Source organism: Cupressus sempervirens, chromosome 3, assembly GCF_028749045.1.
Source record: "Cupressus sempervirens isolate cs-2001-9-10 chromosome 3, ASM2874904v1, whole genome shotgun sequence".
NCBI classification, from domain to species: domain Eukaryota; kingdom Viridiplantae; phylum Streptophyta; class Pinopsida; order Cupressales; family Cupressaceae; genus Cupressus; species Cupressus sempervirens.
In genome coordinates, this window is record NC_143120.1 from 915,553,054 (window position 1) to 915,580,737 (window position 27,684).

Here is a 27,684-nt window from a genome sequence, read left to right on the forward strand (position 1 = left end):
GCTCCCACAAAAATGTCAACATGACCACCTATCAAGCTAATATTGATTAATAATCCAAATAGCTCCTCACATAACTATCTATAAAATTTTAGCTAAAACTCACATTTGAGTCAAAATTTATGACCCCCAAAAGTAAATCTCGACCAAAACCCACATTTGAGTCAATGGCTTTGACCCCCAAATGCCCCTACATCAATAAACTTTCTCCTAGCTAATTAAACTTACTTTTTGTTTGTCCTCCATTCTAGACCATAGGAAATTCCTTTGAATTTTGTCAATAATCTCTTTATATCTTCATAAGAGTTTAAAGAGAGAAAGGGAATACACATGGATGCCCTGTAATGAGGCTGTAAGAAGCTAAAATTTTCTCGCATTGCTCAGAATTTTACCTTTCCAACCTATAAGATTCCTTTGCAGTATTCCACTAGCCCATTCCAATATTGTGAAGTTACTTCTTTTACTATGTGAGGGAGACCAAGATAGGTATCTGGTAAGCACATCTCCTTCCATTCCAGGATACTCATAACTTTCCTCCTTGGGTCCTTGTTAGTATTAAAAAAATACACTTTTCCTTTTTTATAGTTTATGTATTTTCCTAAAACCCTCTCATACTATTTAAGAAGGGTCTTCCAAGATGTAGCTTCATGTATAGAAAGGTGTCATCAACAAACTAATTGATCACCTTCAAGGGGTTAGATGTGGCAGGTTTGATGTCTTTTATCATGCCATTTCTAGCTAGGGATTTTAAGTTTCTTCCCACCACCACTGCTACAATGATGGATAAGTAAGGTGAGAGGGGTTCCCCTTGCTTAAGCCATCAAAAGGAGGAAAAAAAATTACTTGGGTCTCCATTCACCGAATGGTATTAACACAACTTGGATAATACTAAAAAAACTCTACTTGAATCCTAATTTGATTAGAATCTCAAATAAAAATTCCCTCCTTATCTTATCAAAGGCTTTGGAAATTTCAATTTTTAGAGCCATACACGGGTTCTTGCACATTTCCATAGAATGTAAAACTTCATGGGTAACCACATCCAAAATATAACTGCAAGGGACATAGTCATTCTGGTATGGACCTATAAACTTATCAAGTAGGGGCTTGATATGGTTCACCATGACATGAGAGAGGATCTTATAAATTTTGTTGTAGAGGATTATAGGTTTGAATTCATCAAGACATCTTGGTCCCTCCATCTTAGGTACTAACACTATGAAAGTTTGTTTGAGATCCTTAAGAAGCTTATCTATTTTCACAAAATCACCCCATGGTATGCATAACATCATACTTGACAATATCCCAAAATTCCAAAAAGAAGTAGGATGAAATCCATTTGAGCCTAGTGCTTTGAACTAGTTCATACTAGAAACTACTTTTGTCACTTCCTCCTCCATAGGTTTGACACTCAAAAAAAAATTCATCTGATCATTCACCATCAGGTGCATAACCATTAACATATCCTCTTGAGTATTAATACAAATTTGACTTGGCAAAGGGTTGTAGATCTCCTAAAAGTATTTAGAGGCCTAGTCCTCTATCTTATCCTCCACCAATATTTCCTCCCCATTTTTTTCTACAAATAGATTTGTAGTGATTCTTTTTTTTCCTCTTTGATGTTGATCTATGGAAAAAGACAATGTTCCTATCACCCTCCTTCAACCATTGAACTCTAGATTGTTGCTTCTATAATATCTCCTCCCCTTCTAATAATATTTTTCACTTGGTTTGAAATTCCTTTTCTTCATTATAATGATCCGAAGAGGAAACACCACTTGCTAGACTGGCTTGGCAGAATTATAATTTCCTTTTAGTTATCTTCTATTCCTTGAAGATGCTGCAAAAAGATGGCTTGCTCCATCCTTTAACCTCTTTGTGAATTCTTTCAAGTTTCCTAGCATCATAGATCATAATAGATCCTTTGGTTAGTATACTCTACCATTCGGTGACATGTTCTCTAAACCCTAGATGAGAGTGCCATATTATCTTATACCTAAAGGGTCTTTGTCTATTTACCTAGTTTTACTTCCCTAAGAAATACAACATGAAGTGATTAGAGATTTTCCTTGGGTAGGCTTTTAAGGAGATGCTCGAGAGAATGTCCCATCCTACTAATATAAGTAAATGATCAAGCCTAGCATAATTAGATTGTTACCTAATCTATTATTCGACCATGTGTAGGGGTTCCATGAAGATCAATATCTATCAAATCACTTCTCCCAAAAAAACCTGCTATGTCATCTATTCTCTCAAAGAAGTCCTTTAGTCTACCCAAATTTTTTGAAGGATACATAGGGGTGTTAAACTATCCCTACATAAAATATTCTATTGCCTCATGGTATTAGTGATTTTCATTTCCTCCTCCTAGACTAGAAGCCATCAAATATGGGTATTTGGTGCATAGAAGTTAAATAAGTACTAGTTACAAGATTTGGCTATGAAGCCCACTAGCAGACAATAGGGGTTTAGGAAAATTTGTTGCCCCATCACTTTATTTAGATTCTAGAGTGTTTCCATGCCTCTTGATGTACCCATTGCAAAACTATAAGAGGACTTATCTCCTAGCCATAGATATTCATCCACTCTAATGAATGTCTACTCTATCATTTTTACTTTCTGCAAAAGAATCATGCAACCTTAAGTTCCATAATCTTTTGTTTGACATCATACTTCTTCCATGGGCTATTCAACCCTCTCACATTCCAAGATATTATCTTCAACTTTTGTGTGTTTGGATCTCGACTAGGGTTATTTGTTTCCCTTGTACTATATCTTTTTTTGTCTCCTTAAGTCAGAGGTTTTTAGTTTGTGGCCTCCTTACTTTCACCATTCTACCAACATCTACTTTCTTACCTATTCTTAATAGTCCAACCATCTCTATGTATGTATGTATGTATGTATGTATGTCTGTATATATGTATATATAAATATATATATATACATATATGTATATACATATACATATACATATACATATACATATATATATATATATACATATATATATATGTGTGTGTGTGTGTGTGTATATATGTATATATATATATGTATACGTATATGTATACATGTGTGTGTGTGTAAATTATACTATGAATAAGATAATATATTTTAATTATTTAAATAAAAAATAATAAATCATTTTAGAAAATTAAAATTATTAAGGTGATATAAAATATTTTTATTTTAAAGTTAATGAAACTGGAACTAGTCATAAGAGATTTGAAACTTGGTGGGAACAACAATGTAACGACCACCTCATCATCACACTACATGATTCAAATGTTTTCCTTAATTTGATGTCAAGCCTTGATATCTCTTAGCTTTATCTATATATATTATATAAATATATAATATGTATATAGCTAGTTATAAATTTTAATGTAAATACATCTAATATCAATTAAATTCATACAGAAATATTTTTAAAATTGTAATTGGTCATTAATTTGTATATCTAATAGATAGAAACATACAAATTTAAGACATGTTCACCCTTTATCTAAATCTCAAAAATATATTTTTCCTAATAAAATCAAACCATCTACATAAATATAAAGCATGACTATTAGAATACGTTATTTGTCTTAACATTAATAGTAGACAAAATCCATTAAGAGTTCCTATCATTAAAAAAATTGGAATCTATCTATGAACCCAATCCTAACCTAATTTAGGACTTAATTCTATAGAGTCCTATTAAAAATTGAAAAACAAATCTTATCAATACATCGTATGTAAATTAAGTCTTATCCTTTTTAGAATTGAATATTAAGACACATTATAACCTAAACCTAATGGTTAACCCACATATGGTATTTTAAAAATATCCTATTTATTTGATAGAGACCAATGCTATCAAATAAAACAATATAAGAAAATAAATTAATTATAAATATAATATTTGGAACTCAAGCAATGGAATGCTCTCTCTCTCTCTCTCTCTCTCTCTCTCTCTCTATATATATATATATATATATATATATATATATATATATATATATATATATATGTATGTATGTATATATGTATGTATGTATGTATGTATGTATGTATGTATGTATGTATGTATGTATGTATAAAGCTTTTAATTATTTCTTCATCTTTAATAATTAGTTGAAACTTAATTTTCTTTGTTAAAATTTGTCAATTCTATGCTTTGGGCAAGGCAACTTGTACACATACAATACTTGTTTAGTGTTTTTGTCCTACAAAATTGACTCATACTAAAAAATTGGAAGTTGTCTAGTTCATCTCACACATAGTAAGTTTAATATTTCTAACAATTTTTTTTAGACTAAACAAGTTATCAAATGCTAAAACTTAAACACTTTCTTAATAGGAGTGCTTTGCATTCAAAATTTGTCACATTTCTATATTATGTGCCTTGCATTCAAAACTTGTCACATTTCTATATGCAATTGACACAAATTTTATGATGACCTTTGAAATTTGCAAAAAAAAAAAATATAGTATGGTTGGGAATGAGTACAGGCTAATAAAGAGATTCGATACTGGTTAAATTGGACAACTATTAAAATCTATTTAGAATTTGATTTATAGTTGGAAGATGAACAATAGATCAAAATAAATTTTGCAACATTAAATAAAGCCCTAAAGTTTCCAAATTTTACCTAATATACAATTTAAAAATTGTTATTTTTTGATATTTTACTATCTCCACCATGAATTATAGGTCTTTTCCAAATTATATATTAAAAATATTAAAGCTTGCCCATAATGTCGCAATGAAGTTGGGCATTTGAGTTTGATTTTATAAATGAGGGTGATGCTTTGAATTGTGTATGAAGCCTTTAAATAAAAATGTCTATTTGTCATTATACAATTTATTTGTGTTGAGAATGATGGTGGGAAATGAGAAATAAATCATGTTAGTGTATGAGACTGTTTGTGTAATATTATTCTAATTTGTTCACCAAGATAAGAATTTGATTATATGATCGTATGATGATCAAAGAATGCAGGGATATGTTTGAGTTATCAATGCTGATATGCACTCAAAGACTTAATAACATATGTGTTTGTTGTGTCTAATAATCATTAGAGATAGTGTAAATTAATAGATGGGAGGGTTGACCACGAGTCACGACCAATAGGAGTAACTCATACTTGAGCCACATCTATTGAGTGTGACGCAATAGTCACCCTTGATAAATATCAACGGAAGGAATATGAGCATGGTTTAATAAGGAAGTCTATAACATAGGAAAGAAATTCATTTTTTTATTCATATACATTTTTTAATATATTTGAATATGCGCGTGCACGCGGGTGTACGTGTGTGTGTGTCTATGTCTGTGTGTGTGCAGGCATCCGTGCGTGTGTGCATGTGTGTGTGTGCATGTGTACGTGTGCGTGTGCATGTGCGTGTGGGTGTGTGTGTGTGTGTGTTTGTGTGTGTGTGTGTGTGTGTGTGTGTGTGTGTGTGTGTGTGTGTGTGTGTGTGTGTATTTAAATATTTTAAACATATAAGAATAACATAAATATCAATACTATTCTGTTGCTAGGCTTGTTATGTTAATTTGCAGCCCTTTGTTTTGTAAGAACTTTTGGGTCTCAAGATCCCTGTAAAACTTTTTTTGCTTAATCAATATAATAAATATCAACATTAGTTATTAATAAATCTTCATAAATTATGTTCAACTAATCTATACATTAACAATCCCTCTTAGATTAGAATGATAAACACACAAAAGAAGTCTTTGGTCAGAAGACTTCTTTATACAATGTTAGGTAAGTGTTGATTCATCAATGATAGGATATTCATCAACTTATATTTGACATCATGTAACATGAGTGTTGGCCTATCAGAATATCAATCACATGGTATTCACCAATCACTCTTGAGTAATGGCCTACGAGAACATCAACTGATTAATGTTCACCAAGTACTCAGTGTGGTATTGGCCTATCAGAATATTAGGGCAAGATATTCACCAAGTACCAAAAATATATCTATAAAAGAAACTTGTAGATAATCAATTTTAATGATATCTAATGCCTAGTTATTGATTTATAAGATAAAGCATTTACATGAAACAATTACACAAAATGAATCATGCTACAAGTTATTGTAAGGACATCACTTTACAACAACTTATCCCAATACAAGTGAAATCATTTTGAAGTCGTCACTTCTTAATGATTAACATAGATTTCATAAATTTATATAACATATCTACAATCATTTTTTCTAATACATTTCCTCAAATTTTACAATCATACCAAGTTCTTTACAAAAATGCTCCACTTCTATCTTAGCAAGTGGTTTGGTAAGAGAGTTTACAATTTGATCCTCTATACTAATATATTTCAACTTGATTACATCCTTCTCATTCATATCTTGAACGTAGTGGTATGGTATCTCAATGTGTTTTGATCTATTATGAAGCATTGGATTAAGAGATAGTTTAATGTAGCTCTAGTTATCACAATAAATAGTAGTAGGTGGAAGCGGCTTTCCAAATAATCCAAATAGAATTTTCCTCAACCATACAACTTCTCTTGCTCCCATAGATGTAGTTATGTACTCAACTTCTATAGAACTCTATGCTACTAAAGACTAATTCTGACTAAACCAAGATATCTTTGCTAAACCCAAGGTAAAACAACATCTTGAAGTACTCTTATGGTTTTGTGAATTTCCTACCCAGTAAGAATCTGCATATCTTCTTAGATTTAGTTTTGTTTTAGTTATTTGAGACCATATCCAATTGTACCACTAAGATACCTAAGAATGTGTTTTTTTGCTACTAAATGAGTTTCTTTAGGTTCACACATGAACTAACTAAGAATCTTAATAGCATAATAGATGTTAGGTCTTGTGTTTACCAAATACATTAAAGAACCAATTATCAATTGATATAGAGTAGGATCAACATTCTCAAAATCTTCTGTTGCTTCTTTTAGTTTCTTGAGGTTTATTTCCATAGGAGTCTTCATTTCCTTCCTATCCAACATGCCAAAACTTTTGAGTATGCCTAGAGTATACTTCTCTTGATTTAACAGGATTCCATTTGAATGTTGTCATACTTCTAGTCCCAAGAAATAGTGTAGTATTTCTAAGTCCTTCATTTCCAATTTAGATATAAGATCTTGTTTACATTTGTTAATAAGATAATCTTCTCCTATAGTCAAAAGATCATTAACATATAAAACCATAATTAACATATCATCCTGTATTACTTTATAATATAAATTAGAATCTGCAATGTTTTTAGATAGACTGAATTTAGTTAGGTCATGATCTATCCATTCACACCAAGCTCTCGGAGCTAGTTTCAAACCATATAAAGCCTTTTTTAATTTGCATATCTAAGATTTTTTATTGTGTACTTCAAATCCTTAGGGTTATTTGTGGTAAACTTCATCTTCTATAACTCCATTTAAAAATGCAGTCTTTACATCCATTTGATGAATTTTCCATCCCTTGGATGTAGTAATTGCTAAAACAATTCTAACAGAGGTATATCTAGCTACTAGAGAAAAAGTTTCCTCATAGTTTCTTCCTTCTTTTAGAGAAAATCCTCTTGCTCAAAACCTTGCTTTGTATTTGTCGATACTTGCATCTACAACATGTTTAACTTTAAATAGCTATTTTGAGGAGATAATTGATTTATTTTTGGGTCTAGGAACAATATCCCAAACATCATTTTTAAATATGGAATTATATTCTTCTATCATGGCATCTTTCAAATTTTGATGCTTATTGCTTCTTTTACATTAGATGGTTTCGATTTGGGTATTTCACTCATTAATGCAATGTAACTAGAGTATATGTTAGGAAATTTTCTTTACCTAATGAAATTTGAATGGAATTTTTCTCTTTAGATACGTTTCTAGCCCATAGTGGTCTTTTCTTTTCCTCAGAAGTGTGAGTAATGTCCAAAAGTTCAATGAAGTTATCTTCCTCCATTAGAAAATCCCTCTCATTATTAGAGTTTTGTTCTTATATAGTGATTCTTCTAAATTTGATTTAGATTCATCCTTAGATCTTTTGAAAGCCAAATCTTCATCAAATATTATATCTTGACTTAGTTCAATATTAATTTTTCCAAGGATATAGATATGATAAGCTTTGGAAGTTTCATTGTATCCTACAAAGATTCCCTTCTTTATTGAGGGATCTATTTTTGTTCTCTTCTCTTGAAATAAAAGTTTCAAGGTTTTGATCATAAAGCACTGCTTTAGCAACTTCAACTATGGTTTTATTATTTCTTTCAGCTATTCTATTCCGTTGAGGATTATGGAGAAAATAACACTCCCTCTTTATCCCAATAGTTTTATAGCAATTTATAAAAATCTTAGAAATATACTCTTTACCATTGTCTATTCTTAAATTTTTTAGTTTCTTTCTAGATAGAATTTCTACAAGGGATTTAAACTCTTTCATTTTTTTTCAAGATTTCTTTAGACTCTTTACTTTTAAGAAAATAGATCCAAGTCTTCCTACAAAAATCATCCACAAATATGATATAGTATAGGAAACACCCTAGTGAAGGAACTGACATAGGACAACATAAATCTGAGTGAATAAGTTCTAGAACTTCTTTAGATTTTCTTTGAATATTTTCAAATGTAGTTTTAATATTCTTCCCTAGAGCACAACCTTTATATATTGCTTCATGGCACGAATGAAGTTTAGGTAGAACCATTACCATTTTTTCTAGAGAAGGTAGTCCTTGAAAATGAAGATGACCTAGTCTCCTGTGCCAGATTTCATTTACTTTGAAAGAATCATGAAGTAGAGCTAAATGAGTGTGAGATTTAATTTGATAAAGACATCCATGTCTAAAGCCAATCTTGTATGAATTTTTTTATGTTACAATTCTTAGCCCAAGCTAAGACATTTCCTTCCATAAATGTAACTCTGAATCCTTCATTATCAAGAGCAGAGATGGAAAGCATGTTTCTTTTTATACTAGGTACATATAGTACCTTAGTAAGTTCAATTTTTTTCCCTGATTTTAGATGAATAGTGCATGTCCATATTCCCATTATGGGGTAGCTTGTATCATCTCCAATAGTTACTCCATCAACATAGTCTTCCTTGATAGAGTCGAACTATTCTTTAAAACCTATAATATATTGAGAGGCTCCACTATCAACTAGCCAAGTACTTGATCTATTTGATGCTTCATTGGAGAGAGCTGAATAGAAAGCATTATGTTTAGAATTTACATTTTTATTTTAAGTGGTTAAAAATGAAGCTTATTTCTTAATTCTATTAGGACTTCTAGATGCTAGATGCCCAATTTTATCACATCTAAAATGTTGCATTTTGGAGAAGTTAGGTTGCTTTCTCTTCCCTTTGAATTTTCTTTTCTTCTTATTTACTCTAGTAGAGAGAACTTGTAAATCTTCTTTTGAGGAGGAGACATTTTGACCTTAGGCTACTTGCATGCACTCTTGTTGGATGCAATTAGCTTTAAGTCTTTCAAATTTAGTATGTTTAGAATGAGAGCATACCCATTGTCTGAAGGTATCCCATGATGATGGAAGGCCTTTTAGAGCCATTATTGTTAACTCCTTTTCATTACAAACATGCCCTATAGAAGAGAGTTAATTTAAAGATTTAGTTATTCCCATAATGTATGAGAAAATCTTCTCTCCCTTATTCATTTTAATATTTGACATTTTTTCCCTTAATGTGATAGTCTAAAACACATTATTTATCTCAAACATATTTTCAAGAGCATTATACATCTCATGAGCAGTATCTAGTTCTAAGATTACAGGAAGTAGATGAGTTTTTACACAATACATAATGAGCTTCATGGCTTTATTGTTGTCATTCTCTCAGTTTTCCAGTTCATCATTTCCTTTGGGTGGTGGGTTAGAATTTTCAATGAACTTATTTAGGCCATGTTCTTCTATTATGAGTTTTAGTCATAGTTTCTAGCCTACAAAATCTGAATCAACTTCTAATCTATCTTTTAGCCTCCTGTCATTCACCATTTTAGAATAATATTTGAATAAAGTCTAATTTTAGATCATTCCTTTAAACCTACTTTGATACCATGTTAGTGTATTAGATTGTATGTGTAACACTATTCTAATTTGTTCCCCAAGATAAGAATTTGATTATATGAGTGTATGATGATCAGAGAATGCAATGATACATTTGAGTTATCAACATTGATATGCATTCAAAGTCTGAATATTGTATGTGTTTGTTGTGTCTAATAATAAGTGGAGATAGTGTATTAATAGATGGGGAGGTTGACCATGAGTCTGTGAATGATAGGCCTATCTCATACTTGAGTCACATCTATCGACCATGACTCAATAGTCACCCTTGATAACCTTTCCAATATTGATAGGAGGACTATGAGCACGGTTTAATAAGGCAGTCAACAATATAGGAAAGAACTTCATTTGTTTGTTCATATACATTTTGTAATATATCTGCATATATATGTATGTATTAATGTATGTATGTATGAGTATATTTAAATATTCTAAATATATAAGAATAACATAAATATCAACACAAGAGTTATTAATAAATCTTCATAATTTATGTTCAACTAATCCATACATTAACAAATCAACTTTCACCTCTTTTTTCTAGGACTGATTTTCTTTCTCTTAATACAAAATGAAAAATAAAATATGTGTGGAAGGGCTCTATGTTGGTAAGAAGCATAATGTTTTTTCACATTGAATCATTTAATAATGACTATTTAACACAAATAAAAGAAATTTAATGAATTAAGATAAAGAATCTAGATAGTGATGCCACGAGTCAATAACAAAATTATTCAACTCACCTCTTTTGTTGCTCTATGAAATTGGATTTTTGCAAAGATTTCAATCAGTTATTTGATACAGAATGATTCCCTAAATGTACAAGAATGTCAATATAGTGATTCAATATCTAAGGTTCATGTCGGCACTGCCTAGACTAATTTTTGTGGTAGCAAATTGGAGAACTGGTTTATCTAGTTTATTTGGTTGTGAGGTTAATGGTTATGAAGTTTGCCAAAGAACTAATTGTGAAAATTAACTATTGTAGTCACTAATTATTAATCTCCTATAGTAAATTATTATTAAACTAATGAAAATAAATTCCCAACTAATATTGAAAAATAACACAACTGCAACTTCACTTATAAAATACGGAAAGAAAAGCACAACACAATGAACACAATATTTTCAAACAAACTGTCCTCAGCAAAATCCATAATGGAAAACTACTTCTATAGATGAGGAATTATATTAAACTTTAAGAATTCAAGAGATACAAAATTCCTTGCCTCTTGCTGGTAGAACTTCGACAACATCCTAATTTCTTCCACTAATATTCCCCACTGTTATTCCCACACAAACACTGAACCCTTGCTAACTCTGCAAAACTATTTGCTAACACTGCAAACTTACAAACTCATTTGCTAGCACTGCAAATGTTTCTCCAAACTTCTTGTTCTCCAAATGCCCCCTAGACCCCCTTTTATACTACTTGTTTCTAAACCAATGACCAAGATCAATTTACAATCGACAACTAAGATATAAAACAACTTATCAACCCTAACAAAATTGATTTCTATTTTCTTCTAAAAGAAGTCAATTATTTAATAAATAATTTTCCTTACTCTAACCAATTTTTTAGCAAAAATAATTATATACTAAATAATAGCATATGCAAGAACAACTATCCAAGCTACCAAAACTAATACTCCCTCTTAGTGAGGAAGTTGTTCTGCATGACACCCAACTTATCTCTAAAGAAGATGAATTTTGTTTTCCCCAATGCCTTAGTCAAAATGTCTGCTACCTACTCCTTTGTAGGTATGTATTGTAGCTGAACAACCCCTCATTGTACACAATCTCTGATGAAGTGATATATATGATATCAATATGTTTAGACCTATCATGAAGTACTGAATTCTCAAACAAGTTAATGCAACATTGATTATCACAATGTATCATAGTAGTCTCAACCTTCTAACCAAACAAAGCTACTAACAACATCTGAAGCCATATAACTTCACATGTAACCATGCTAGCTGCTATGTATTCTACTTTTTCTGAACTTAGAGCCACAAACTTCTACTTCCTAGTGAACCAAGAAACAACTGCTAATCCAAAGCTAAAACAACACCCTCAAGTGCTCCTTTTATCTATTGTACTTCCTGCCCAATCTATATTAGTATAACCTATCAACCTAATACCTCCACCTTGAACATATCTGATCCTATACTCAACTATACCATGCAAGTAACACAATATATGCTTGGCCGCTATCCAATGCATTATCTTTGGTTCAACCATGAACTAACTAAGAGAGTTAACTACAAATGCTATATTTGGCCTAGTGTTGACCAAATACATAAGCAAACCAATCAACTATCCATATAAAGTGGGATCTACATCCTTCTCCCTAGATGTATCTACCTTCCTCCAATTTGTGATCATGGGTGTAGATATGGCTTTGCAATCCTCCATCCTGAATTTCTTGAAGATTTCAATGTAGTATTTCTATTGACCAAGGAAAATCTCCCCATCTATCCGCCACACTTCCATGCCTAAAAAGTAGTGCATAAGTCTCAAATCCTTCATTTTGAACTCTTCTGCAAGTTTCCTCTTGCAGTCCATGATGAGTCCTAGTGAACCTGTAAGAAATAGGTTATCCACATAAAGAACAAGAATCAGAATCTCACCACCAACCACCAAGTAGTAGAGGTTAGCATCCGCTTAACTCTTCACAAAGCCCATTTTTTGCATGTATCAATGTGCTCATACCATGCTCTAGGAACCTACTTGAGTTTGTAAAATGCATTCTTCAATCTGCACATGTGGGTCTCTTTGCTATGTGCTACAAAGTGTTCTAGTTTTTCTATGTATACATCCTCCTTGAACTCACCATTAAGGAATGTTTTTTTGACATCCATTTCATGGATCTTCCATCCTATCTATGTTGCAAGTGAGATTATAGCTTGTATAGAAGTATGCCTGGCAATTGAAGCAAATGTCTCCTCATAGTATATTCCCTCCTTCTGAGAGAATCCCTTTGCCATGAACCTAGCCTTGTATTTCTTGATGCTACCATCTACACCATGTTTTATCTTATAGATCCAGTGTGATCCAACTACTACCCTATCTGTTGGTCTAGGTACTACCTCGCACACATCATTCTATGTTATTGAGGAATATTCCTCAACCATGTTATCTCACCATACCTTACATTTTGTAGCTTCCTAATAGCTAGAAGGCTCACTATCTACCAACTAACTAACTAATGCCACATAGTCATTGAACTTGGCTGGTTGTCTCCACTATATAGTACTCTTCCTAGGAGCTCCCACAAAATCCTAAGTATCCCTTTGTGTATCTGGAACCTCATGCTTCTTGCTGCTAACTATAGAGGATGAAATGTCAACCTCTAATTCCTCTAGATGCATTACCTATTGCAGCTATTGCTCCATACTCTGTGAATCATCACTACCTAATTCTAAACTCGTACTGGTAACTATGCTTAAGCTTTGTGACCCTTGATTTGGTCTTGGAGCTTCTATTGGCTGCTCACATTGATCATCTGCTAGCAAATCTCTAGATCTCCTGAATGCTTTGTCCTCCATGAACATGACATCACATATGACAATAATTCTTTTAGTCCCTAGAATGAAAATCCTATATGCTTTTGAGGTCTCACTGTACCCAATAAAGTACCCCCTCTCTGCAATCTAATCTAACTTTGTACATGTATCTCTAGGAATATGACAATATGCCAGACTCCGAAATATCTTGAAGTGACCAACATCTAGTTTCTTCCTTGTGAAAGCCTCCTATGGTGTCATCTTCCCTATCACCTTATGTGGAACTCTATTTTGAATGTAGACTATTGTATTATATGCCTCTGTCCATAAGTAATGGGGCATGTCTTGGTCATATAACATAGCTCTTGTTGCCTCCAATATAGAATGGTTCTTCCTCTCAGAAACTCCATTCTATTGTGGGTTGTAAGGAATAGTCCATTCTCTCTTGATTCCTTCACTAGTATAGAACTTCTAAAAGACATTTCCTTTGTATGCGCCTCCATTTTTTGATAGAAGAACCTTTATCTTCCTTCCTATTGAATTCTCTACAAGAGCCTTGAACTCTTGGAATTGACTAAAAACCTCATCCTCAAACTTCAAGAAGTATATCTAGGTCTTTTTGGAGAAATCATCAATAAAAGTAACATAGTACTCATATCCTTTGAGAGATTTTGTCAACATTGGTCCACAAACATCTTAATGTACTAGATCAAGAATACCCTCATATCTAGTGTCACTCCTTTGAAAAGATGCTTTCACAAACTTCCCCAACACACATCACTTACATACATTATCATGCTTTGTGCTCAAATCTAGAACACCTATCACCATCTCACAAAGAAATCTAAGTGCTCCATGATGAATATGGCCCATCCTCCTATGCCATAGCTCTCAAAGATCTCTAGGATTATTGTTAGAAGTAGTAATCTTTCCTTGGTTGTATTTATTTATTAAATGGGATAAACCAAGGGATCCCTTATGTATTTTTTCCTTTAGTACACATGTGAAGGACATATTATTTTCTTGTCCTCTAGTCCACATGTGAGGATAACTCTTTTCTGTAATTCCTTTATTAAGGAAAGTAGTTTATTCATCCTTAAGAAGATATTGACACTTTGCACACACTTATTATGAAGGGTGGCATTCATAGAAATGGGATTTACACATGCAACTCCTTTCTCATCTCTATAAAAGAGATGCCTCTCTCATTCTTCTACAACTACTTCTTCTACACATCTTCTTGATGTTATTGTAATGAGCTAATTTTCTCCACAATACTTCTTCCTCCTCTTTGTTTCCTTAGGCTTCTTTTCCACATTCTTAATATTACACAAGGGGCTTTCTTTGCTTTCCACTTTCAAAATCTCTTGTCTCCATTCTTGTTGATCCATTGGGAAACTCATTTGGTTTATGGTAATATTCTTCACATTAAGCTCTCTTGGATTGCTTCATTAGTTTTCATTTTGCTCAATTTCTTACAATTATTATTGCTCATGAGTACCTTAGGAGTATCAAATTTCAATCTATAAAGGCGACCACTCCTAAATCCAATAGTTATGGGTGATTTCCAATCCTTGTGCTTAATCAACACATTTGTCCCTCTAAAGAGTACATTATACCCCCTATCTTGAAGAACATATATATATATCCAATTCATACCTAAGCCTAGCACATGCAATACATCATGAAGTGGAATTATCTTTCCATTCTCCCTTTCAAATTGAACAGTCCCTTTCCAAACTGGGTTGAGTTTGGAAAAGTTTCCCATAGAAATCTAGATGTTGGTATTCTCCTCCTTGTAACTAGAGAAGTACTCTCTAACTCCTATCATATGAAATGACACCACACTATCTATATACCAAACACATTGTGAGGCTAAGCTAACCATACTAGCTATGAGTGCAAACTTATCTTCCATTTTACTAGAGAGTTCTTCTACACTTGCTAAAGCTACCACATGCTTCTTACTCTTCTTCCTCTTTGGGCAATCACTGACACCGTGGCCAAACTCATGACATCCAAAGCACTTGACCTTAGAAAGGTCCTTCTTCTTTTGCTCAATTTTTGAATTTGATCCTTTGCTAGATCCCTTCTTTGTTTTCCCTTTACCCACTAGGGAAATGTTCTCTTGTTCCACCTCATTTTTCTGACTCTTGTTGGCCCCATTGACAAGACTTAGTTTAAACTCCTCTTGAGTGAAATTAGTTCATAGTAAATCCCAACTCAATAAAGTATCTCATCCATTGACAACTTCAACAAAGACACTTCATTGTTTGGTAAATACATTTAGGGTTATTCCCACTAGCTCGTCATCGCTAGGGCTATCTCCAATAGCTACTAACTCATCCTTGACAAGTCTAAGCCTAGTGAGGTAACTTGTGACATCTTCTCCCCAGTTCATTTGGGTATTCTTTAGCTTCTCTATGAGAATCAACCTATTGGTGGTAGCATTCTAGTATAGATTTAGAATGGTGTCCCACATCTTCTAAGCTATATTTAGCTCTACACTATGTGGAACAATATGAACCTTGACACAATCAAGGATAATCCTCCTCACCTTGGCATCATCCTTCTTATATGTTGCAAGTGTTGAGAATTGTGTCTCAACCTTGTAAGCTCCTTTTCTAGAAAACTCTAGAATTTTTTTAGGAAATTCTTGAATTTGTTTGTGGTAGTTTTCCACATTTTTATGAGTTGAAAAATGTGTATGAGTTATTAAAAATGTGTCTAGTATCTAGAACAATGTAGAAGGGCTATTTTTAGAGTGTAACCAAATCATTTTATGAATTTTATGGGGTTCTAAACTAGAGGACAAAATTATGGAGGAAAATGGCATTCTTGGAGTTACAAATTACAAGTAGGTAACATGTGGCATGGTTGTTTTACCAATGGTTTTGGCCCATGGTTTAGTAAAAACACAAATGGTTTCCAAGTGCCAAATCACTATAAAAGGAGGGCTTGGGGAGGTGTTTGAATCATTGAGTCCACTTTGCAAGACTGGTGTGAGAAGGAGTATCTCTCTAAGTCTGACTCTGAGTTCAAGTTTTGGTGATGCACTCCTGTAAGAACTTGCATTGCAAGTGTATTGTAATCTTTCATATTTGAGAATACATTATGCAAGTTTTAGAGGGTAGGGTTTTTCTCCTAGAAGGGTTTCCCCATGGTAATCACTGTGTTATGAGTTTATTGTTATTTTGATTATATTGCTATGCATTTCTTGAGATCTCTACAATAGTTAGTCAAATTTGCATAATTTTCCTCTCAATAATTAGTGTAGGAAGTGATTCTACACACCTTTGCTTCCCTACAATTAGTATTAGAGCCTAGCCAGTTTTAGTTCTATTTGTTGGGTAAAGGGTTTTTTGAGCTAATCAAGGTTTGAGTGGGAGCTTGTGTAGAGGTTTTATTTCTGATTTGTAGGATTGTGAAGATGGCAAGCACATCAAGGAGGATTGATGTAGAGAACTTTTTTGGCAAAAATTTTGAAATGTGGAAGCTAAAGATGGAAGATTGATTGATTGATCAAGATCTATGGGATGCAATTGATAAGAAGAAGTTGAGGTCCACAGATCTGAGTTTAGTTGTAGAGTATGATGTGAGAGATAGAAAAGCTAAAAGTATCATCAGATTGTGTCTTGTAGACTCTATACTGATTAATGTCCATGAAGAACCTATCGTGAAGAAGATTTGGAAGAAGTTAAGTGAGATCTGTCAAGCAAAATCAGTTGTGAACAAGATTTTCTAGAGGAAGAAGTTGTATTCCTTGAGAATGGAAGAAGGTCGATAGATTTCTAAGCATCTTGAAAGTTGTAATATGTTGGTGACTTAATTGACCTCAATTGGTGTGTGGATGGATGAAGAAGAAAGGTGCCAAATCTTGCTATGTTTGTTGCCAAACTCATGGGACAGCCTTGTCATGGCCATAGCGAGCACTTTAGTCATCTTGAAGATGGAGGACATTGTTGGTTCTCTACATTCTGAAGAGATGAGAAGAAAGGTCTCTCTGAATGCAAAGAGGCTTTGAGTTTTCAAGGAAGACCAAAAGAAAGAGGCAAGAATGAGAAGCAACATGGCCATTCTACATCCAAGATCAAAATCTTGTACTAAGTCCAAGGCAATCTGTTGGAATTGTGGTAAACTTAGACACTTTTGAAAGGATTACAAAGAGGAAAAGAAAAATAAGAAGAAACAAGATTCTGATTCCAAGTCTAAAAAGGAATACTGAGATGCTTTCATCATAGCCTTGGCCACTAATGCAAGTGACAATGCATGGTTGATAGACTCATGTGCATCTTTTCACATGACTCATAATAGAAATTGGTTTAGTAAATATGAAAAGTTTGATGGTGGTAAGGTGTACTTGGGTGATAACTCATTTCTTGATATTGTTGGTCATGGAAGTATTCATGTGAAATTTTCTAATGGTAGAATTAGAAGCTTTGATGGTGTCTTGCATGTCCCGTGACTAGTGAGGAATCTATTATTTGTTAGCAAACTAATAGATGTGGGTGTGCATGTATAGTTTTTTGAAGTAGGTGTGAAAATGGTGAGAGGTGTTATGGTAATAGCCAGAGGAGGTAGATTGGGTACATTGTACTAGCTTGATGCATGCACAATCAAGTCCAATAGTACTTTTGATAAGATTGTGGAAAGGACTATCTTGTTGGAGAAGGAGAGGGTTTCTCTTTCAATCGATGGTCATCGTTTTTGGGTACTCAAGGGTGCTCTATCTATAGAATCAAAGTTACTTGCAGAGAATACTATGTTATGGCACCGAAGACTCAGCCACATAAGTGAGAAAGGTCTATGAATCTTGAAGAACAAAAACCTTGTTGATGGGTTGAATGACTGCAATCTTGGTTTTGATTTTTGTGAGCATTGTATCTATAGTAAACAAAATTGCATTCAGTTTTACTCAAGTTCTCATAAGTCCTTAGGTATTTAAGATCTAATCCATTCGGATGTTTTTGGTCTAGTTGATGTTCCTTCTATTGGTATATCGGTTTATTATATCTCTTTCATTGATGATTTTAGTAGAAGAACATGGATTTATTTTCTTAGAAGTAAAGCTAAAGCTTTCAGTCATTTCAAAGAATTTAATGCAATGGTTGAGTTGCAGACTAGAAAGAAGTTAAAGTGCTTGAGAACTAATAATGGTGGTGAATATTGCTCCAATGGTTTTGACACATTTTTCAAAGATTGTGTTATTAAAAGAGAGAAGATAACTCCATATTCTCCATAGTAGAATGGAGTTGCAGAAAGAATGAACAGGACCTTGATGGAGAAGGCTAGGAGTATACTAAGTGGAGCTAGACTAGAACAAAAGTTTTGAGCTGAATCTATAGCCACTACCTACTACCTGATAAACACGTCATCTACATTTTCTCTTGTTGATAAGATGCCAGTGGAAGCATGGTTAGGCCATACACCTTCACTTAGATATTTGAGAGTTTTTGGTTGTGAGGCATATGCTCATGTGCCAAAGGAGAAGCAGATAAAATTAGAAAATAAAGCTGTCAAATGTATCTTCATCAGATATAGTTATGGTGTGAAAGGGTACAAGCTTTGGGATCTTGTTGCACAAAAAGTATTTTACTCCAAAAGTGTTATTTTTAGAGAAATTGAGTCTTCTTCTATTACAGTATAGCAAGAAAAAATAAAATAAAAGAAAGATGTGATTCAACTTCCTACTACACTGGAGAAAGTTGAATTGAGGCCCTTAGAAAGACAAGTTGTTGAAGAGAGCTCTACAAGTTTTGAATCATCAAACGAAGAGGGAGAACTTGATCATGAACTTGAACCAGATCTTGTTTGAAGGTCTAGTAGATAGAGGAAAGCACCATAAAGGTATGGATATTCTCCTGATGATTGGAGGTGTATATTTTCTTTGAATGCTAATATTGATGAACCAAAACCTATAGAAGAGGCTCTTGGTATGAATGATTCAGATTCCTAGAAGATAGCCATGGAAGAAGAGATGGTAGCCCTTTAGAGGAATGACACGTGGGACATTGTACCATTTCCTATAGGGCGGAAGCTTGTTGGTTGTAAATGGGTGTTCAAAAGGAAGATGGGTTCAGATGGAAGCATTGAGAAGTATAAAGCATGATTGGTTGCAAAAGGTTACTCCCAAGTTGCAGGAATTGATTATGGTGAAATTTTTTCTCTAGCCTCCAAAATGACATCCATTCAATTTTTACTTTCTATTATAGTAGCTTATGATGTAGAAGTTGAGTAGATGGATGTGCAATTAGCTTTCCTTCATGGAGATTTGGAGAAAGATATTTATATGACATAGCCAGAGCACTTTGTGGTGAAAAGTAAAATTCATTTGGTTTGTAAATTGAAGAAATCCTTGTATGGTTTAAAACAAAGTCCTAGGATGTGGTAACAAAATTTTGAGACATAAGTGTTGAGTTTGGAATTTGTGTAATCTAGATTTGATCACTATATATACTACAAGTCTAATGGTGATTATTTCAGGTAGTTATTACCCTATATGTTGATGATATGTTGTTTATTGGCAAAGGAAAAGGTGTGATTTTAGACTTAAAATCTTAGCTCTCAGAAAAGTTTGAAATGAAAGATCTTGGTGTAGCAAGGTATATTCTAGGAATGGAGATTATGAGAGATAGTAAAAATAGAAAGCTTTGGCTAGGTCAGAGTAAGTATGTTGGTAATATTCTAAGAAGATTCAATATGCAAGATTCTAGACCATTGAGTGTTCCTATTACTATGGGAAAAAAGCTTTCTAGCTCACAGTGTCCTTCATCCCCATCAGAGATGGAAGAGATGAGTCGAGTACCATATTAGAGTGCAGGTGGTAGTCTTATGTATGCTATGGTTTGTACAAGACCAGACATTGCCCAAGCAATAGGAGTACTTTCCTGTTATATGTCTAATCCAGGAAGAGCAAATTGGGATGCAATAAAAAGGGTTTTCAGATACTTGCAAGGTACCTCAGAGTACTCTATATGTTTTCATGGAATAGGATATAAGCATTCCTTGAATATTCAAGGCTATATGGATTCAGATTGGGTTGGTGATGTTGATAAAAGAAGATCTACTAGTACATATGTGTTTACATTATTTGGTGGTGCAATGAGTTGGATGAGCAAGTGACAAGCTGTGGTCACTTTGTCCACTACAGAGGCAGAATATATGGAAGCTACTCATGCGTACAAGGAAACTATCTAGTTAAAGAGAATGTGTTCAGATATAGAATTCAAATAGGGTATAGTCATAATTTATAGTGATAGCCAGAGTGCAATCTTCCTAGCAAAGAACCCAACATTTCATGCCAGGACCAAACACATTGATGTACAATATCATTTTGTAAGAGATATGGTCAAGGATGGCAAGGTGAAGTTGGAGAAGGTAGAGACTTTGGTGAATGCTGTTGATGCATTAACTAAGCCCGTGAGCACAGAGAAGTTCAGATGGTGTTTGGAGTCTATGGGTCTCTCGTCCCATAGTAATTAAGTCCATGAGACTATGGATCCCCTAACTCTTTCAAGGTGTTCAACAAGTGGGAGAATGTTGAGAATTGTGTCTCAACCTTGCAAGCTCCTTTTTCAGAGAAATCTAGAATTTTTTTAGGAAATTCTAGAATTTGTTTGTGGTAGTTTTCCACATGTTTATGAGTTGGAAAAGGTGTACGAGTTGTTAAAAATTTGTCTAGTCTCTAGAACAATGTAGAAGGGATATTTTTAGAGTGTAAACAACTCATTTTATGATTTTTATGGGGGTCTAAACTAGAGGAAAAAATTATGGACGAAAATGGCATTGTTGGAGTTACAAATTACAAGTGGGTAACATGTGGCATGGTTGTTTTGCCCATGGTTTTGTAAAACCAAAAATTATTTTCAAGTGGAAAATAACTATAAAAGGACGGCTTGGGGAGGTGTTTGAATCGTCAATTTTAGTTTGCAAGACAAGTGCTAGAAGGAGTATCTCTCTGAGTGTAAGTCCGAGTTCAAGTTGTGGTGATGCACTCCTATAAGAACTTGCATTGGAAATGTATTGTAATCTTTCAGATTTAAGAATACATTGTGCGGGTTTAGGAGGGTGGGGTTTTTCTCTCAGAAGGGTTTCCCCATGGTGATCACTATGTTATGAGTTCATTGTGATTTTGATTATATTTTTATGCATTTCTTGAGATCTCTGCAATAGTTAGATGAATTTTCATAATTGTCCTCTCAAAGATTAGTGTAGCAAGCGATTCCGCACACCTTTGCTTCCTTAGAGCAGGCTATGTTGCATCTGTTGGTATAGGTACATCACTAGTACCATAATTTTCGATACCATTCTCTTCCAACAATAAAGAAATTTTGGCCTTCTAGACACCAAAATTTGACGCACCACCAAATCTATCCTGATCTCTCAAACCAGCTGAAGCCATCTCAAGGGATTAAAGCAATAATAAATCTAAAGAGATCAAAAAGAAATTCCTAGGGAAAAACTCTTCTACCCTTAAGTAGGCTCTCATACCATGTGAAAACTAACTATTGCAGTCATTGATTATTAAACTGCTAAAAATAAATTCCTAGCTAATATCAAAAAACAAAACAACTACAACTTCACTTAAATATGAAAAGAAATTCACAACACAATGAACACAATATTTTCAGACAAATCATCCCTGGAAAAACCCATAAGGGAAAACTAGTTCTACAGATGAGGAATTATATTGAAATAGACAAAATTATTTGAAATTATTTTTTTGTTGAAAATGAATACAAACTTATATTTAATTTTATAACATGAACATTGGAAAATTGAGCTCAACACATAGTGGGGAATACTGAAAGAAAATTCATTTGGTTTGTCTTTAATCTTTGCAGATTATACAAGATAATAGTTAAATTAAATATATCACTTAGCTCATTTAAAGAATAAAATGAATAAGGTTTAAGGAACTTTGTATATTTTATTAATATTTTCTTATTTCAAATTTTCTTAAAAAAATAAAAATTCATGACTAATAGAATGTCTCCAATTGTGATAGTTTTCCCATTGAATGTTATCAAGGATCTTTTGAACAATGTTAATGATGATATTCCTTAAAATATGGTATTTTTGAAATTTAAATTAATATATTTCTTAATATAATTTTTTTGGATCATATTGTATGATTCACCATCATGATTTAACAATAAATATAAAGAAGAAAAATGATAGATTATAGAGTGTGATCCAAATCATTTTCATTTTTCATTATTAAATATAGAAACATAAATTATTAAACATGAACTATAAAAACTTGATATTTCTTGATAATTCTATCTTAAATTATTTTATTACAATTTGTTAAGCTAATTTACTTACAAATTGAATATTTTTATTAACCAAGTATACTGATACTGATCAAACCTACCATTGCATGCCAACCACATTTCTTAGTGTATTATATAAGATTGTAGGGGGGAAAAATATTATATTAAAGCTATAAATATTCCTCTATAAGCATCTATCAATTTGGGGGTGATTCAAAAATGTGTCTTAACTCTTATACAGTGCATCATTTCTATTAATTTTTTAATACTCATCCTATATATTTCAGTCTAGATGTTTCTTCCTCTCATTAGATATTTTAGTGAACATATTTTCAATGATTTTTTCCTCAATCTTTTTAATTGAAAAATGATATTTGTCAAGATCTCTATTATTTTAGTATTTATTATGAAGACTTAGTATATAATTTATAATTAATGAAGGAGGCAAAAGCTATGGAGGAAGATATGGATTTTCAATCCATGGAAGAATGAATAATGGGAATTTAATTAAAAAGACTTGGATCATCAGATTTGTTTGTTATTTTTAATTCTCAAGAGAATAATAGTACACAGAAAATGTTAACAAACAACAATGCTCAGAAGAAAATTTTCAAACCAATTCAATGAACATTCAAATAGCTGATGGGAGTTTCATAGTTGTAACTAAAGACAATTGAATAGTATTTGTAATGTGATTACTAGATCTTAAATAAAATTTCCTCTTTACCATATTGATTTTCAAGATATGTAATTATTGTTATTGATAGGCCAATATTGTAGTAAAAATATATTGTGTTTTTTCAATTGAAGCTATATTAAAAGAGGGATTAGATGTAAGAAATTATGTTTAGATGGATTTTTAATTGAAGATGTAAGACAAAGGCTTTATGTAATATTTTATAATTTGAGCAAGGAATGATGATTTTATTTGCTATTTGTTTTTGTGAGGGGCTCTTAAATTAGATTATTAATAATAATATTTTATTAGTCACTTGTCATTTTTGGCAAAATAATATATATAACCTTAATTACCCATTGTTCTATTAAAAATTAGATGTATTTCTCAATCAAAAATATTATTTTATTATTGCATATTTTACACTATTTGTCAAGGATTCTTAAGCTACAACTTAGCCATTTTGTGTAGTTTTTTATTTTCCAAGACCTTCCCATTAGTTCTTGGTCAAAGTTTGGAAGGCTTAGAAATCTTCAATATCCATTACAAAATCATCAAGATTCTCTCAAATATATATATATATTTTTTGTACTTGAGCTCATTCTACCTAGCTATAGCCTCAAGATTTCTTCAAGAATTTTTAAGTTGATCCTTCTTTGTGGAATATTGTGTTGCAAATAGATTGACCTAAAATAATTTCCAAAAACTATCATCCTTAATATTTTTAAAACAGTCTCATTAATATTTTAAAAGGTAGAAATGCATCTTTTTTTCTTTTCCTTATAAACACAAATTTTCACTTTCTTCTAAGCTTGATGATATTATCTAATGTGTTTTTATAGATTCAATTGCAAAAATGTACTTTTGAACTCAAGCTTCTCGCATCCAAGTTTATTGGGTCATTTAGGGAATACCTCAATTATTGTGGCCATTGGCCCTCTATTCCCTATGACTATTAAACTTAGTTTCTACCTTAGAAGTACCATCAATAGTATAATTAATGATTCTACTCATATTCATTAGATTGACTATAATCATCTTTCTCAACCTCTTAGGAGAATAAGAACTAATAAGGATGATTGTAGCTCACTTATCATTATTCTACAATTGCAATTGAAAATAAAAATAAAAATTAGTAAAAAATATGACATAATCATAATGGAGAACTTCTAGACTAATTTTTGGACCCTAATCATATATAATTAGATCAAAATTGATTTTTTAACAAAAACAATTGAAATATTTCGAGATCTATTCGCCATACTTTTACTTTGAATATCATAGTCGTAAAATATGATCGATTCATACATTTGAACCTCCCTACATAAAATATGCTCTCCTTCATTTATCCATCCTCCATTCTCAGCATCCACCTCTCATGAAGAACGATACATGGCAACACCTGTCAACATACACATTCTGCAATTCAAGGTGTTAGTTTTGTTAGCTTTGGATAGCTGTTCATCCATTTGCTATTATTTAGCAAGTAATTGTTTTGCTAACTAATTGGTTAGATTAGAAACAAATATTTGTTAATTAATTGACCACTTTTGGAAACAACTAGAAACCAACTTGGTTAGGGTTGTTAAGTTGTTTTAATCTCAACCGTTGATTGTAAATCAATCTCAGTTGTTGGTTTACCAATAGGAGTAGTATAAAAGAAGGTCAGGGGGGCATTTGGATAACATGAAGTTTGGATAAACATTTGTAGTGCTAGAAAATGAGTTTGTAAGTTTGTAGTGTTAGCAAACAATCTTGCAGTGTTAGCAAGGGCGCAGTGTTAGCATGGGAATAGCAGTGGGGAATATCAGCGGGATAAATTAGGAGGTTGTCGGAATTCTACGAGTAAGAGGAAAGGAATTTTGTATCTCTTGATTTGCTAAAGTTTAATATAATTTCTCATCTGTAGAACTATTTTTCCCTTATGGGTTTTTCCAAGGACAATTTGTCCAAAAATATTGTGTTCATTGTCTTGCCCATTTCTTTTTGTATCTTATAAGTGAAGTTGCAGTTGTGTTAGTTTTTTATATTAGCTGGGAATTTATTTTCAGCAGTTTAATAATTGTTTATGATAGGAGATCAATAATCAGTGATTGTAATAGTTAAACTTTTCACATGGTATCAGAGCATAGTTAAATTTTGATCTCTTTAGATTTATTATTTCTTTAAACCCTTGAGATGGCTTCAGTTGGTTTGAGAGATCAGGATAGATTGGATGGTGCCCCAAATTTTGGTATCTGGAAGGTGAGAATTTTTTTATTGTTGGAAGAGAATGATATCAAGGATTATGCTAATAGTGTTGTACCTATACCAATGAATGCAACACATCTTGTAGCATATAGGAAGGATGATGCCAAAGCGAGGAGGATTATCTTTGATGGTGTTAAGGATCATATTGTTCCACATATTGCAGAGCTAGATATGGCGAAGAAGATATGGGATGCCATTCTGAATCTATACCAGAATGCTACCACCAATAGGAAGTTGATTCTCAGAGAGAAGCTAAAGAATACCTAAATGAATTAGGGAGAAGATGTCACAAGTTACCTCACCAGGCTTAGACTTGTCAAGGACGAGCTAGCAGTTGTTGGAGATAGCCCTAGTGATGACGAGCTAGTGAGAATAGCCCTAAATGGGTTTACTAAACAATGGAGTGTCTTTGTTCAAGTTTTCAGTGGACAAGATACTTTACCAAGTTGGGATCAACTATGGACTAATTTCACTCAGGAGGAGTTTACACTAAGTCTTGTCAATGGGGCCAACAAGAGTCAGAAAAATGAGGTGGAACAAGAGAACATTGCCCTAGCGGGTAAAGGGAAAGCAAAGAAGGGATCTAGCAAAGGATTGAATTCACAAAAAAAAAAAAAAAAGGACCTTTCTAAGGTCAAGTGCTTTGGATGTCACTAGTTTGGCCACTATGTCAGTGATTGCCCAGAGAGGAAGAAGGGTCAGAAGAAAGTGGTAGCTTTAGCAAGTGCGGAAGAACTCTCCAGTAGAATGGAAGATGAGTTTGCACTCATAGCTTGTAAGATTAGCTCAACCTCACAGTGTGTTTGGTATATAGATAGTGGGGCATCATTTCATATGACAGGAGTTAGAGAGTACTTCTCCAGTTACAAGGAGGAGGACACCAACATCCAAATTTCTATGTGAAACTTGTCCAAACTCAACCCTATTGGGAAAGGGATTGTTCAGTTTGAGAGGGAGAATGGAAAGATCATTCCACTTCATGATGTGTTATATGTGCTAGGCTTAGGTATGAATTTGATTTTTGTATCTGTTCTTCAGGATAGGGGGTATAATTTACTCTTTAGAGGGACAAATGTGTTGATTAAGCACAAGGATTGGAAATCACCCATAACTATTGGAGTTAGGAGTGGTCGCCTTTATAGATTGCAATTTGATATGCCTAAGGCACTCATGACCAACAATAATCCTAGAGATCTTGGAGAGTTATGGCATAGGAGGATGGGCCATATTCATCATGAAGCACTTAGATTGCTTCATGAGATGGTGATAGGTGTTCTAGAGGTGAGCATAGAGCATGACGATGTATGTAAGGGATGTGTGTTGGGGAAGTTTGCGAAAGCATCTTTTCCAAGCAGTGACACTAGATCTAAGGGTGTTCTTGATCTAGTACATTCAGATGTTTGTAGACTGATGTCGATGAAATCTCTCAAAGGATATGAGTACTATGTTACTTTTATTGATGATTTCTCTAGAAAGACTTGGATATACTTCTTGAAGAGTAAGGATGAGGTTTTCAGTCAATTCCAAGAGTTTGAGGCTCTTGTGGAGAATTTGACAAGAAAGAAGATAAAGGTTCTTCAGCCAAACAATGGAGGCAAGTACAAAGGAAATGTCTTCCAAGAGTTATGTACCAGAGAAGGAATCAAGAGAGAATGGACTATTTCTTACAATCTACAACAGAATGGAGTTGCTGATAGGAAGAACTATTCTATATTGGAGGCAGCAAGAGCTATGCTACATGACCAGGACATGCCTTGTTACTTATGGGCAGAGGCATGTAATATAATAGTCTACATCTAGAATAGAGTTCCACACAAGGTGCTAGGGAAGATGACACTAGAGGAGGCTTTCACAGGGAAGAAGTCAGTTGTTAGTCACTTAAGGATATTCAGGAGTTTGGCATATTGTCATATTTTTTGAAATACAC